This window comes from Anser anser (assembly GCF_964211835.1).
Source record: "Anser anser genome assembly, chromosome: 1".
Classification (NCBI taxonomy): Eukaryota; Metazoa; Chordata; class Aves; order Anseriformes; family Anatidae; genus Anser; species Anser anser.
In genome coordinates, this window is record NC_139720.1 from 68,715,475 (window position 1) to 68,728,308 (window position 12,834).

At 35.9% G+C, this 12,834-nt stretch overlaps 1 long non-coding RNA gene across 1 annotated transcript; it reads left to right on the top strand.

Annotated features, from left to right (window-relative positions):
* Positions 1-529: 529 nt before the first annotated feature.
* On the top strand, positions 530-10,345 carry LOC310885304. The gene is made up of 3 exons (XR_014574689.1): positions 530-870; positions 7,538-7,616; positions 9,751-10,345. It is a non-coding gene; the product is annotated as an uncharacterized lncRNA (long non-coding RNA).
* Positions 10,346-12,834: the final 2,489 nt, after the last annotated feature.

The window sequence follows — 12,834 nt, forward strand, 5'->3', positions numbered from 1 at the left end:
TGTACTTATTTATCTCTTTGAGACCCTGTGCTCCAGAGATATCACTGTCTTAATTAAGAAGAAGGATGTGACCATGGTAAATTGACTGATTCCATTGATTAAGGACTAGCTGTACAAGTAACATTGATTTTAACAGTGGGTCTACATAAATGTAATTGTTCGAACATGGGGCTGCATAATTATGGTGATGTACGAGAATAGTTGGTTTGTCCTTTTCAACCTTCACTAACATTCTTTTGCATGGTAATGTACCTCATTCAATTAGCAGAAATCTTAAATGTTACAAAATGTCTTTTGTGAAGGCACACGGTAATCATCATAGTCTAATTTAATTTAACAGCATCAGACAGATACATCTCTTTCTTTTCCTTTCTTTCTTTCTAGATTTTTCTTCCCCAGCTTCCCCTCCCCCCCCCCCCATTTTTTTTTAACTGGATAGAAGCACTCATACACACACGAGTGAAAAAAAAATATAAAAAGAGACTTTCTCACTCTACCCAATTTGTAAAGTGTATGATTTTAAGCCAGAACTTGCACTGCTAATTCATGATTATGGACAACTTGTTTTCTGTTTTTCCCCGCTTCAGATGCCTCCAGGGCATACTGGACACATTCTGCATCTACCCTGCAATTTCTTCCACCCTCCCTCTGGTGTCAGCATTCCATTTTTCACCAAATGTTATAATTCTCATGTTTCTTCTTCAGATTTAAACTTCCAACTCTCTCTCATCTCCATACTCCTCTAAAAACAACCTATGCTTGACTGAACATCTCTGGAATACCTTTTTCAGAGGAATTCATAAGGCATTAGTGGACACATCACAGTTTGCGGGAGACAGTAAGCTGAATTTGGAGAGCCAGAAATTTAAGGTAAGAAGTGGCAGAAATCAGCAAAAGAGCTGAGGTTTTAATTGCTACAATAAATATGTTGACCACTTTCAGAGTATAGAACTTTTGCTACCAGTTCATTATTATTTTTTATGGTATATTCTCCAGACACAGCAGAGCTCTGTGGGGCATTAGACTGTTAAGTCTTTTGGGCAAGAGCTGTCTCTTGGCACTGTGTTTATATGACTGGTGAGTAATTCTTGGGAAGAAGCAATAACTTAGTTTTGTAGTGTTGTTTATTTGCTCAAAAACATGATTTTATAGCACCAAAAGTTACTTGGAAATCTGAATCAAAGAGCTGAAGTACTGGCTTCCTCTCTCCTTCCATGTTTTTATATTTATTTTCACCAAGCACAAAACTGGACATTTCAGTATTCTCCAAATGGTTTGAACTTACCGTTTTGACACCACTCATAAATGGAATATACAGGGAAGCTTGCCACCCTGGTTCAATAAATAATATACTATGATATATGATATCCATGTGGATTGAGGGACTCTGTTTTGCCAGTGTTGGATAAAGGTCTTGAACATTAATATCTTAACCCTCAGATAAATTCTTGAATTCTTAGGAGGATATTGTTAGGCTGGAGAGAGTGGCTACATGGTGTTTAGGGATATCAGGCTGTATCGAATTAATACTTCCATTTTGGATGCAGATTCAGTGGGAAGTGTAGTATACCCCAGAACATAAGTCCAAGTTTGCAGCAAGATTCTGATTCAAGCAGAGAGGGGAGTGGAGCTCTGATGCAGCTCTTTGTGAGCTGAGACCTTTAACAGCTGAGGTGTGGTAAATGGGTGTTGCATTCTTCCTTCTGCTTTTTTGCACATACCGAATGCTGAAAGATTCTCTTTTTCATTACCTCATAGCGCAGGAAGGCAAGCAGCCCTCCAAAGTGTGGACACAAAAATGGGACCTGTCCCAAAGTTAAAGATGTTTTCAGCCCCTCAAGTAAATATTTGTGTTGACTTATTTATTTTCTGGTTTATCATTGCATAAGTCTAGTCTCACAGAGTTCTGTACTGAAACTTGCTATCACACTGGGCACTTAATATAATTTTTCTGGTCATTGTATGGCAGGTGTCCTTGAAAAGTTTCAATTACCTTTTTTTACCCTACTACCAAATTCATCAATATTTATACCCTATAGCTGCAGTGGGAAGCACTTTGGATAATCAGTGTCCTCCATACTATCAAAAATAGACAAAAACTGTCCTTACCGTACGTGTGCATGATATATCTAAATGAGAATTAAAGCCCTCCAGCAATCAAGTATGCACACAAGTTAAGAGAAGTGACACCAATACACACACTTCAGCACATATACATGCATACACACAAGAAAATCATATCCTGGATTTAAAAGGCTTTGAGATTAAAGGCCCAAGGGGCTTAAAACTTAAAGAAATATTCCTTCAACATCATTGCATATTCATGAGTGAGTATTTTGGCAAGCAGGCTGAGCAAAATAGCTTACAGAATTATGGAAGGAAGATTACTGTTGATTCCTGTGTGCCACAATAGTGCTTTCACAGAGAGAAAAGAAAATGTAAATAATTATCCAAGTGATGGCATTGATACAGGTAACTCTGAGGGCCCTACCCAACCCAGATTCTGTTACATATTTTTGATCCATGTAAGGTGCAAAGCATGGAAGAAAGGTACTCAGGAGGTCAGCCACTTCCAGAGACAGGTTAAAAGGTAAGAAAGAAAACCTGCCCTGCACAACATGAGGTTGCAAAGCCAGCTTTCCCACAGGTTTTCCTCTGTTGCTTTCTGTTTGGGCCAGACCTAGAGCTCCTACCAGACAGCAGGGATTTGTACCAGATTCTCCTATTTTCCACCGAATTTACTCTCAGTTACCTTGCCAGAAGAGTTGCCAGAGGCCAATTTTATTCTCCAGGGTTGCTCATCTGGATTTCTCTTTCTTCCAGTGTTTTTGTTTGTTCTCATCAACATTTTGCCAGGGCTTTATCATGTCTGCAAATCTTTCAGGGTAGAAAAATGTTTTCCCTGTATCATTTTGTCAGGTAGAGTGAATAGATGTGATACTGGTGCTTTTTATCCCTGATTAGCAAAAAGGTTCAAGAAATATTGGTGATAAAACTGAGCAATAGTAATGAGACAGAAGCATATTCTAACAATAGTAGATAAATAATATAATTACAATAGCAAGAAAGGAAGAAATAAACTAATTGAAGAAGTGCAAAAATAAGCAATTTGTCGTGTGCACTTTCACTCAAATTGACTTAATTTAAACTAAAAACGGTGTAAGCAAAGGATAATATCGTTAAAGAAGCATGGTTTGCATGTATTTCCTCATACCAGACAGACAGCTCTGAGGACAAAATTACTGCTATCATTGTAAGCAGAAAGGGTTCCTAGCTATATAAAACAGATAAAAGAACACAAACAAATAAAAACATTGCTACATCCAGTACACCAGACATATCAATATTTCGATATCTCAGTCAAACAATGTGCCTTGATTTCTAACATGAGATCAGTCTTTTTGCAGTAAAAAATAAAGGCTGTATTTTCATCTATAGGCAAATATGTATCTCTCATGTAAGTGGAAGTTCAATGACGGTCCAGATGCTTCTGGTTTAAGCCATATAGAAATGTGTAGGTATAAGAAAGGTGGTACAAACTGCATTCAGGAAGCTTACTTCCTGGTTTAAATAACACAGATTTCACAAAATACATCCACACTTTTTTTCACTAGTCAACTTGAAAAGGTGTATATTTTACAAAAATATTTTTGGTCTGAGCAGAGCCAAGGCTTCTTGACCTCTCCTGAAATGATGTTCCTTGTACATTATTACTTAGATGGAACAGCCTGGGTTTGGAGTTTCATGCTGCTCATGCTGCCCTTTCTCTCTCTCCCTTCTACTTTATTTTATTTATTTATTTATTTATTAACTCTTACCATCATACCTGTTTATGTCATACTCCTTTCCTTTGGAAAAGGAGTTATCATCCTCTCTCGCTGGGTCAGTTAGGGTCTTAACCCTAACCCTGGCCCTGAAGATCCTCTTTAAGGAGACAAGGTGAGTCAGCAGGGCAGTATTCCAGAACACCAAAACCATATTGCTTGATTTTCATGAACATATCAGGGACAAATTCTGTTACCTTATGATCTTTGGACTCAGTGGTGTAACAGACTAACGCTTAGCTTGCGCTAAGCAGTGAAAAGGGCACCGGGACATCCTTACAGCAGCAGCAGACTTCAGCACAGAAAAGGTAGAAGAATAAACCTAATTTTTTTGTATATTCATTGGTAGTTCCAGGGCCCAGTTTCCTGGACTCTGGCATTATCAGTGGAGCCAGAAGTACCTTAGGAAACCCTGAGCAGAAGGAGGAGGAGATGTGCAGCCTGTGCACAACCTTGCTCTAAAATGGTGTCTGGCCTGAGCAACCTTTGCCTTTGAAAAACAGAAGTTGTCGCACTCCTACTTATATAGTTGGTTAAAGACACAACAGCAATGTGTTTCCCACCATGACCTCTGTATTTGAAGAATCAGCACAAATTGAATTTCTACTGACAACCTGCAATTACTTGAGCAGAAAGCAAAGCATAACCTAAACCTTCAGGATAGCACTGTTAAAGGTATTCAGATCTTACACAAGGCCATTTCACACAGACCACAGTACTAACATGTGAGCAAGTGGAAATGTGGTTGTGGTGTATATGGGATGACAATTCATAACACTTCCACCCCAGAGGGTATTTATGGATCCACAGTATACTATACCAGGGTTGTTTTAATTATTTTACTGTCCCTGCTTTGAATTTGAAAAGTACCATAACTATAAAACTTATACGGTTAAAATATATGTAATAGTGGACTAGTCTCACCTAATTTAACTTTTTTGATTTTTTAATGGCATCTTTTTTGTAAGATTATCCTATTGTCTTGAGGTTTTGCAAGGATGACTGTAGTAGTATTCATCAATACTTCTCATCTGTATCTGACTGACACTAAGCAGGAACTGTGATTTTTTGGTATGAAACTGTAATATTGAGTTCATAATCAAAATTTCTTACACTTACCATTAGATGCTACAACTTGGCTGCTCTGCCATTTGTTTTATTAAAGTTTGTTTGGTTGATTGGTTGGTTGGTTTTTATTGTTTGTTTGTTCTTGGTTTTTGGTGTTTGTTTGTTTTGTTTTGGGGTTTGTTTTTTGAAAATGTTCCTGATTGTTCTTAAAGCAAGGAATATTTTGATGACAGGTCATAGGTAGATGGACTGCTGTTTGGAGTACTGGGATTCCAAAACGCTGATGTCACTTTCTGGTAGCCTTCCAGCTTTTCTTGCAGAAGTTTAATTCAGAAACATCTTTGTATAAAAACTTCAAGTAATATTTATTTTTTCAATAAGAAATACTGCATAGAGAGAAATTGACATTGTTTGGACATCTTTGAATATAATAGATGTGAAAATTTTAATTTTTTGTGGGCCAATTGTAGGTCTGTGAACATACAAAACTATGGAAGGCTTTTAGTAGAAGGCAACAGTAACATGAAAAAATGTGCTGAGTTTCAAGGATGTGAGTGAAATAAGACTATAATTTATAATCTACATTTTTAAAATTATTATTATTTCTAGTTGATTAACACAAAATAAATTTGCAAGTTTGTAGTATGTGGCTTGACACAAGAAACTGACAAAGGTGTGTGATTTTAGTTTGATAAAGTACTTCATATAAGGAAAGAAAGGCTTTCATTGTTTCATTATTTGGAAACATTTTGAATAATGATTAATTTGCACTCCCATAGTACTTAAAATGCCTTTATTATAACTACTATAACTTTTTTGTGTGTGTGTGTGTGTTAAATCACAGCCACTAGGCTAGTATTTTTAAAGACACACCGGCTGATTCTCTTGTTAGTGGAGTGAGTATCTCAAACATGCCCAGTTTGTCAAATACTCCCTAGGTGCAAAGCAGAGATTGAGTGTATTTTTGCTATTCTTGGGTCAATCCAACTCCAAGAAATCTGTAAGCAGTGAAACAGTTCTAAAGATGAGTGCCCAGGAATCATCTTCTGGGTGTTTTTGTGAGTTCTGATTACATTTCACTGAACTCGTAACTAATTAACTAACTAAAATACGTTTCTACATTGGTAACTGTACATCTCACCCATTTCATAATTTCCTTTTACTGAAATGCCATAAACTTTCTGAATATTACTAATTCTATAACACAAATAGGCTTGAATCAAAAAAAAAAAAAAAAATCCATAATTTTCACTTTGGTTATTTGGTTCTCTAAAAGGCCTGGTTTGAGGAAATTAGCTAAGCCAAGCTTGTCTTCACACAGAAGTTACACCAATTTAATTTGAATCGTTTTATAAATCGATTTTGTTAAACCGATCTGAACACTTGTTTGGACACTCCTAAATTGATTTTGCCCAGGCTTATATTGATTTAGCCTAAGTCAGGAAGGAATTCACTTAAGATAAATTGATGCAAGTCTGATTGAAATAAAATTAGAAGTGCCAACATAGGGTTTGCATGGGTTTACTAAATTGATTTAAAAATACACTTTTAATTAAAGTGATGCAACTTTGTATAGGCCAAGCTTAACACCAAGGAGAGGAATCTTTGGCTCCCAGAAATGACAAGATCTGAAAGGGCCTTGAGTCCAATAACTTGTTCAAAGTATGAAGAGTTTTCTACATTGACACTTGAAATAGCTTACAGTAATGCACAGAGTAATTACAAATGCATATCTCCTTTCCCCATCCAGAATAAATCTACCTGTTCTTGCTCCTACAGTTTTTTTGTTGTTGGTTTTTCTCCCAATCATCAGTATTGTTTCCTTGAAAATTAAAGACAAGTGTGAAAAAACATAAAATTATTTCTGAGCTTAAAGGCTGTTTGAAAACAGAATATAGATTTTAGATTTACAGCACTCCATTGCCTTTAAACAAACACATCTCTAGGACAATCTCCTTCACAACAAACAGGTAAGTGCAATATGCATATTGGGCACTAATTTCTAGTGGAGGCATGACAGGACCCATTCTGGCTTTTTAGCTAATGCAGTACCACTGTGGAAAAGCTGTAAGATTTCATTGTACTGCTAATTCTTGAATTTACTTGTGAGCTTCAATACCAATTTTCCTCAAATCTATCTGTCCAGCAAAGAGAATATAGACACTACTGTCCTTGCCAAGTAACCCTGAATAACAATTTTGAAACCAAGCTGTAACCTTCATGATGCTGTCTGGAACTGGCAATCAAAATCAGAGATTATGCAGAAACCTCTCTCTCAACATGTGCCTTGTTTACTGAACTTTCACCATATGCAAAGTACAGTTTAAAGGAATCTGCATTACAGATTGTCATGTAGAAGTCACCCCCACACCCCACTCCCTGATCTCCTAGGAACAGAAAATAACAAAATGAGATGTTTTCAGACAAGGCAATTCACAGGACAGTAATCATAGCTGGTGTTGGATAGGGCATCCATGCTTGAGAGCTGCTTTTTTTCGCATACAGTCATTGGCATTTGCAGTTGGCTGCTTCTGTGGTATTCCTACATCTTCCCTCTGATGACTATGAAGGGAACATGGTGCTTTGGATTCCTGATGTTCAGTTACTTATAAGCAGAGAATTTATTCTTTATTTTTTATTTTTAGATTTGGCAAAGTGACTTTGGTATTGCTGAATCAACCGACTGCATTTTCTGTGAAAGAGTTGCCATCTATCTGCTATCAAGTAAGTCAGAAACTGAATCAACACCTCAAAATAATATACTTTTATTGTCTATCTGATGCAGGTGGAAGGTGGTGTGGTGGTGGTGTTTGTACTCTTACTGTACTGCACAGTATAGAGGGGTGTGCTGGGCCAGAACTTTGAGCAAATTCTCTTCTGATTTTAATTAACCACTGATTACACCAGTTTATGCATGCTGAGTACCAGGAACTTTTATTTCTCCTTTGGCTAACAGTGTCCATTTTCTACCATCCTACATCCACAGCTTTACTAAGAACAAAGAGAGAAAAGTTGGCCCCAACATAGTCAAAAACTGAGCTTTCATAACCTTGAATAACAGAAAGTCTTCAGCCCAAGTGTTATGAATTGTTATATTTTCTATCTGAAACCTGTGCTTGAGAAGAAGACAAAATAAGATGTCATTGAATCTTCTATTTCCCAAATACATGGTGTGGAGCTAAACTTTATACACATTTCCAGCTTTCAAAAAAACAAAAAACAACAACAACAAAAAACCATGATCCTGTAGCCATCACATAACTTTTAGTCATTTTGTTGTCAGCTATGGATACTCTATAAAGCCTGTAAATTAAATGCAGTAAGTACGGGCCACTATGAATATAAGGCTAAAGTAAACATAAGTATAGTTGCTTATGAAGGCAGGGTCACCAAATAATAATTCATAATAATAATAATAATAATAGCAACAACAATACTACTACTAATAATAACTTTTCATTTTGTGGCTACCCCAAATTAATTCATTTTAAAATAAAGTTCAGAATCCTAATAATAAGGAATTGGAGGACAAGTATATAAAGAATATAATCCTGCCTATAAAATTCAAATATATTTTTAATGGATATCTGTAACTTCAGACTACTCAACTTCTTTGAGTATGGAATGAAAATGGACTGAAGTTTGTGTTCTCTTCCCAGTCACAAAATAATAACACAAGGGGAGATAGCTTTTTCCTAAAAATTGTACTAAACTTTGCTGAAAACTGAGCTGGTTATTTCTGTCTATTCAGTCCCCCTTTTTTTCTGCATCTCTCAACAGCAGGAAAATAAACAACAGAAAAAAAATAGTTTCTTAAACCTGTCCACTTTTTGTTATTCTATTATTTATTTATTTATTTATTTTTCCATTTGGGACTACCTCAACTAGTCTACATCTTTGTTAAAGTATCGTACCCAGCTGGCAATATTACCGTACTTGAAGTCTCAGACACTTTGAAAAGAGTGCTATAATGGCTTTCTTCCTGTTACATAAAGTATTCCTGCTAACATCTCCTAGAATGAAATTTAGCCTTCTGTTGTTGCAAGTATGCTGCAAGGAGATGACATATTTTGTTGGTAATACATTTCTGCTTTATTGATGCTTTATGAGTCATCCCTCATTTTGTATTTGTGTATTTCCTTTCTCCTTCCTAAGGGGAAATGTTTTTACTTATCCATATTTAATTTCAACTTGCTGTTTTGGGGAATGTTAGAGAGATCCATAGAAAGTTCAAGATTGGATGGGTGATTAAGGATAAACTGCTTTATTGTCAAACTAAGTTTGAGGCACATTAGTACAATGGAATAGAAAATTTGCAAAATATTTTTCCATGCCACACCTGAATTTTTTCAAACATCATACTTCGAGCACCACTGTATAGTTTAACAGTGAGAAAACCTCAACTGCCTTCTTAAAGCCCAATATGTTTATTGAATTAAAAGAAAAAAAAAAAAGAAGAAAAAAAAGTGTAGTGTATGAAAAGTCTTAAGAAAGAAAGGTAAAGTTACTGGAAAAGTCACGGTCTCAGTTTCCACTGCCTGAAGGGTGCCTACATGGCTCTAGTGACCTCCTGAACTTCATTAGTTAACAGTAGTGGAATTTTTCCCCTCTTGCTTACCTTTTATTGTTGGTGTTGTTTACAGGCATTCGTGCCTTCAGTGACTACTGTATTATGCTTAAGTTACTCTCATGGTAAATCCAAGGATTTTAATTTCCTCTTTCTTGACTTCAGGGTCTTTTTGAATAGGTTCATCACTTTTTGAAATGTCATTTTTCGAAAGTTTAGTTTCACTAAGTTGTAATGCGATTCTTCCCTAACTGTGTTGCACTTTCTTATATTCTTGTTTCTAATGTCCAGGGACTACAGAGCTGATACGTCTAGACTGTTTCTGTCTGACATAGGGTAAGTCATGAATAGTGTTGCCATTTTTTATACTGCAGAAATCATTTAGGATTAGAAGTGATGATTTAAATTATATGATTTAAAAATATTTAAACTTAGTCCCAGAATTGTATTTCATCTGGCTTTTGGTATCATCTATTCATCTCCTGCTAAACTACATTAATTTCTTCCTGCATGTTGTTTAACATTTTTATTTCTTGTGAGTGGGTATAAATACTGTCTGATACATGTAAATGGGAGGAACTTTGGCTTTGCATTAGTCCAACACCACTGAAGTCACTGTGAAAGATACTGTGGGTCAAAGTCATTCATATATCTCTGACTCATGATTTGTGTCTATCTAGATTCTCCTTGCTATACCACTATAACGAAAATAATGCCTATATGTTACAGAAAAACAAAGGTTTTACAGTTTTACTTGTCCTTGCTTTGATTATTAATAATTCTTATGTTTTGAGTGATAATAGCTACTAAAGACACCAGGGGAGATCACTGGTCTCCTGTGCACATATAACTCATATACAAATGTAGCTATTGAAAAAAAAAAAAAAAAAGATGAGGTAATCAGCAACAGAGCAACAACTAAATTAAAAAACAAATGAACAAACATCCACCAAAACAAATAAATAGACAAACAAAGAAGAAATCATATCTGATCTTTCAATATAACTGTAATGGCTACAGTAGCATTTAGGTTTGGCTTAAAGAGGGATGAGATTTAAGAGACAGCCCATTCAGAGAAAGGAGGATTCGATCAAGATGGAGACAGGTTCTTTTCAGTGCTCGCCAGTGACAGGACAAGTGGTGCATTAAAAATGACCATCTCTTCATCCAGCTCTGTGAATTTATCTCTGTGATTACATTAAACAAAATGAAGTGAGGAGGGACAGAGGAGCTACCTGGAGAGGGGTAGGGATGCAAAAAAGGTCATAATGAGTGAAAAGCTCATTTTTAATGACAAACACAAATATATAACAGCAAAATCTCTGTATAGAATATCACACAAATATACCTGCCAAGAGAGCTCACCTTTCCTTAAATAATGCAGTGCACTCTCCTGCAAGAAACAAACAGATCCCTTTTTAAGTTTTCAGATACTACATTGCAGTTACAAGACTGTGGAACAGATCCTTACTGTATTCCAACCACTCTGAATTTGGAGAAACTGAGATCAAAAGCTACCTGAAAGTAGCAGAAGGGAGAACAACCTTGTGCTTTGTATCAGAAAGCTTCAGAGTTTAACATAACTGTAAAATTTGAGCTGAACTGTTTATTAAATTTTAAGCTGTTCTGTTATGATTCATTGTCTTCTAATAGTACAGACAGTGATCTTTGGTCATCACTTGCTTTGTGTGGAGAAGTGTGACAAAAAGGTAGGAATCAAGGTAAAAAGCATTATTATCTAAGACTTTTCTTATTGTGCTGTTAAAAAATCCATGCAGAACAAGTTTAAGAGCAGCAGATACCTAAGAAGCTGTCAAATAGCACTGTTAACTATAATAATTTATCCTATAATTTAATGTAGCCATGACCCCTGTCATAAGTTAATACACCATGAAGAGTAGTGTGCAAAAAACATGCTTATTAATGAATTGGAGAAATCATGTGACATTGTTTTTTGCCATTTTCCCAGGAAATATCTTAATATTGGAGTTAGCAGAGCCTAGACAATTTTTGCTATGTAATTCTGTCTGTCCATATCTTACCAACCCGTGCTGTGATTAAAAGGTTTGTAATTTTTAATTATATCATCTGAAGAGAGTTGTTTGATTCAAGACAAAAATAACAGTATGTATGAACTCTACAGATAAACTCTTCTATTTTGCCTATTTTTGCCAACAGCCTCTCTATTTAAATCTCTTTATATATAAATGGTAACTGTGTGTATATGCTAGTAGCTCTATGTAATATATGCAGCTCCTCAGAGACCATGCAGTGGTCCAATTACTGTCTTATTAGTGACTGCCTGTTCTGGTAAAAGAATGGCACAAGGCCCTGGATACATTGGAGCTGTGATTCTGGAGTGTCTCTGCACAGAGTCAGAGTATGTACGTGAGGCTGAATGTCTGATGAGAAGGGCTGGATGTTGGTGCTGTGATTGTGTTCCACATAACACCATTTTCTGTCCATGATCTTCTGTCATTATTGCTTTGGTCCAGATGTTGTGCTAGGCTGTAGGCACCCGGTGAAACTAGATTATTTCTCCCCAAAAGCTTGCAATTTAAGGAGCTTCTTTTTGGAAAGCACAGCAGCAATTTCCATTAGCTACAGAGGAGGGTGTTTTTGTATGCTACAGAAGCTTTCTGAAAATACCTGTCTGTATTCTATGGTACTAGTTCTGAAGCCATCTGAAAACTACAAGTTAAGCTTTGGAAGATAAATAATATTCCTTCTACACATTATCTGGTTTCATGATAACATTATTAGTAAGTAACTCTGCTTTACATTTCCTGATGCAAAAGAATTATAACAAATTTGAAAATAAGCTATTTTTGTAAGTAGGCTGGAGTTGTATTCTTTGAGTTTTCTTTTACACTCTCAAATATGTTTTAAGCTGGGAAACAAATCAAGAGGAACTTGTGCTAAGATTACTGGCAGCTGTGGAAGTAGTGTACATATAAGAAATGATTACCTCCAGGAAAAGGTGCATCCAGGGGACAGCCTGCATAGGGGTTCCTGCTGCTATACATATGGTGCTAATGAAGTATGAGTAAACTCCTCTAAACAAACAAACAAACAAACAAAAACCACCTGTAGATAAGTATTTCTAGACTGAGCATCTAACAACACTGTAGAGTAGACATACTCTAAGAAGGAGACAATTATAGCTCCATTTTTTCAAAAGTGCAGACCTTGAATTTTGTCTTCTAAGTGCATGGATTTGCACTTAGGCTTTGATTTATCAAAATTTTTCTGCGAGGTATTAGTTTCAGTTTTCAATTAAAATGTTTGGACATTGAAGTAAATGGGATTCCCATACAAGCTTAATATACATATATATATATATATATATTTTTTTTTTTTCCCATAGAAATGTGC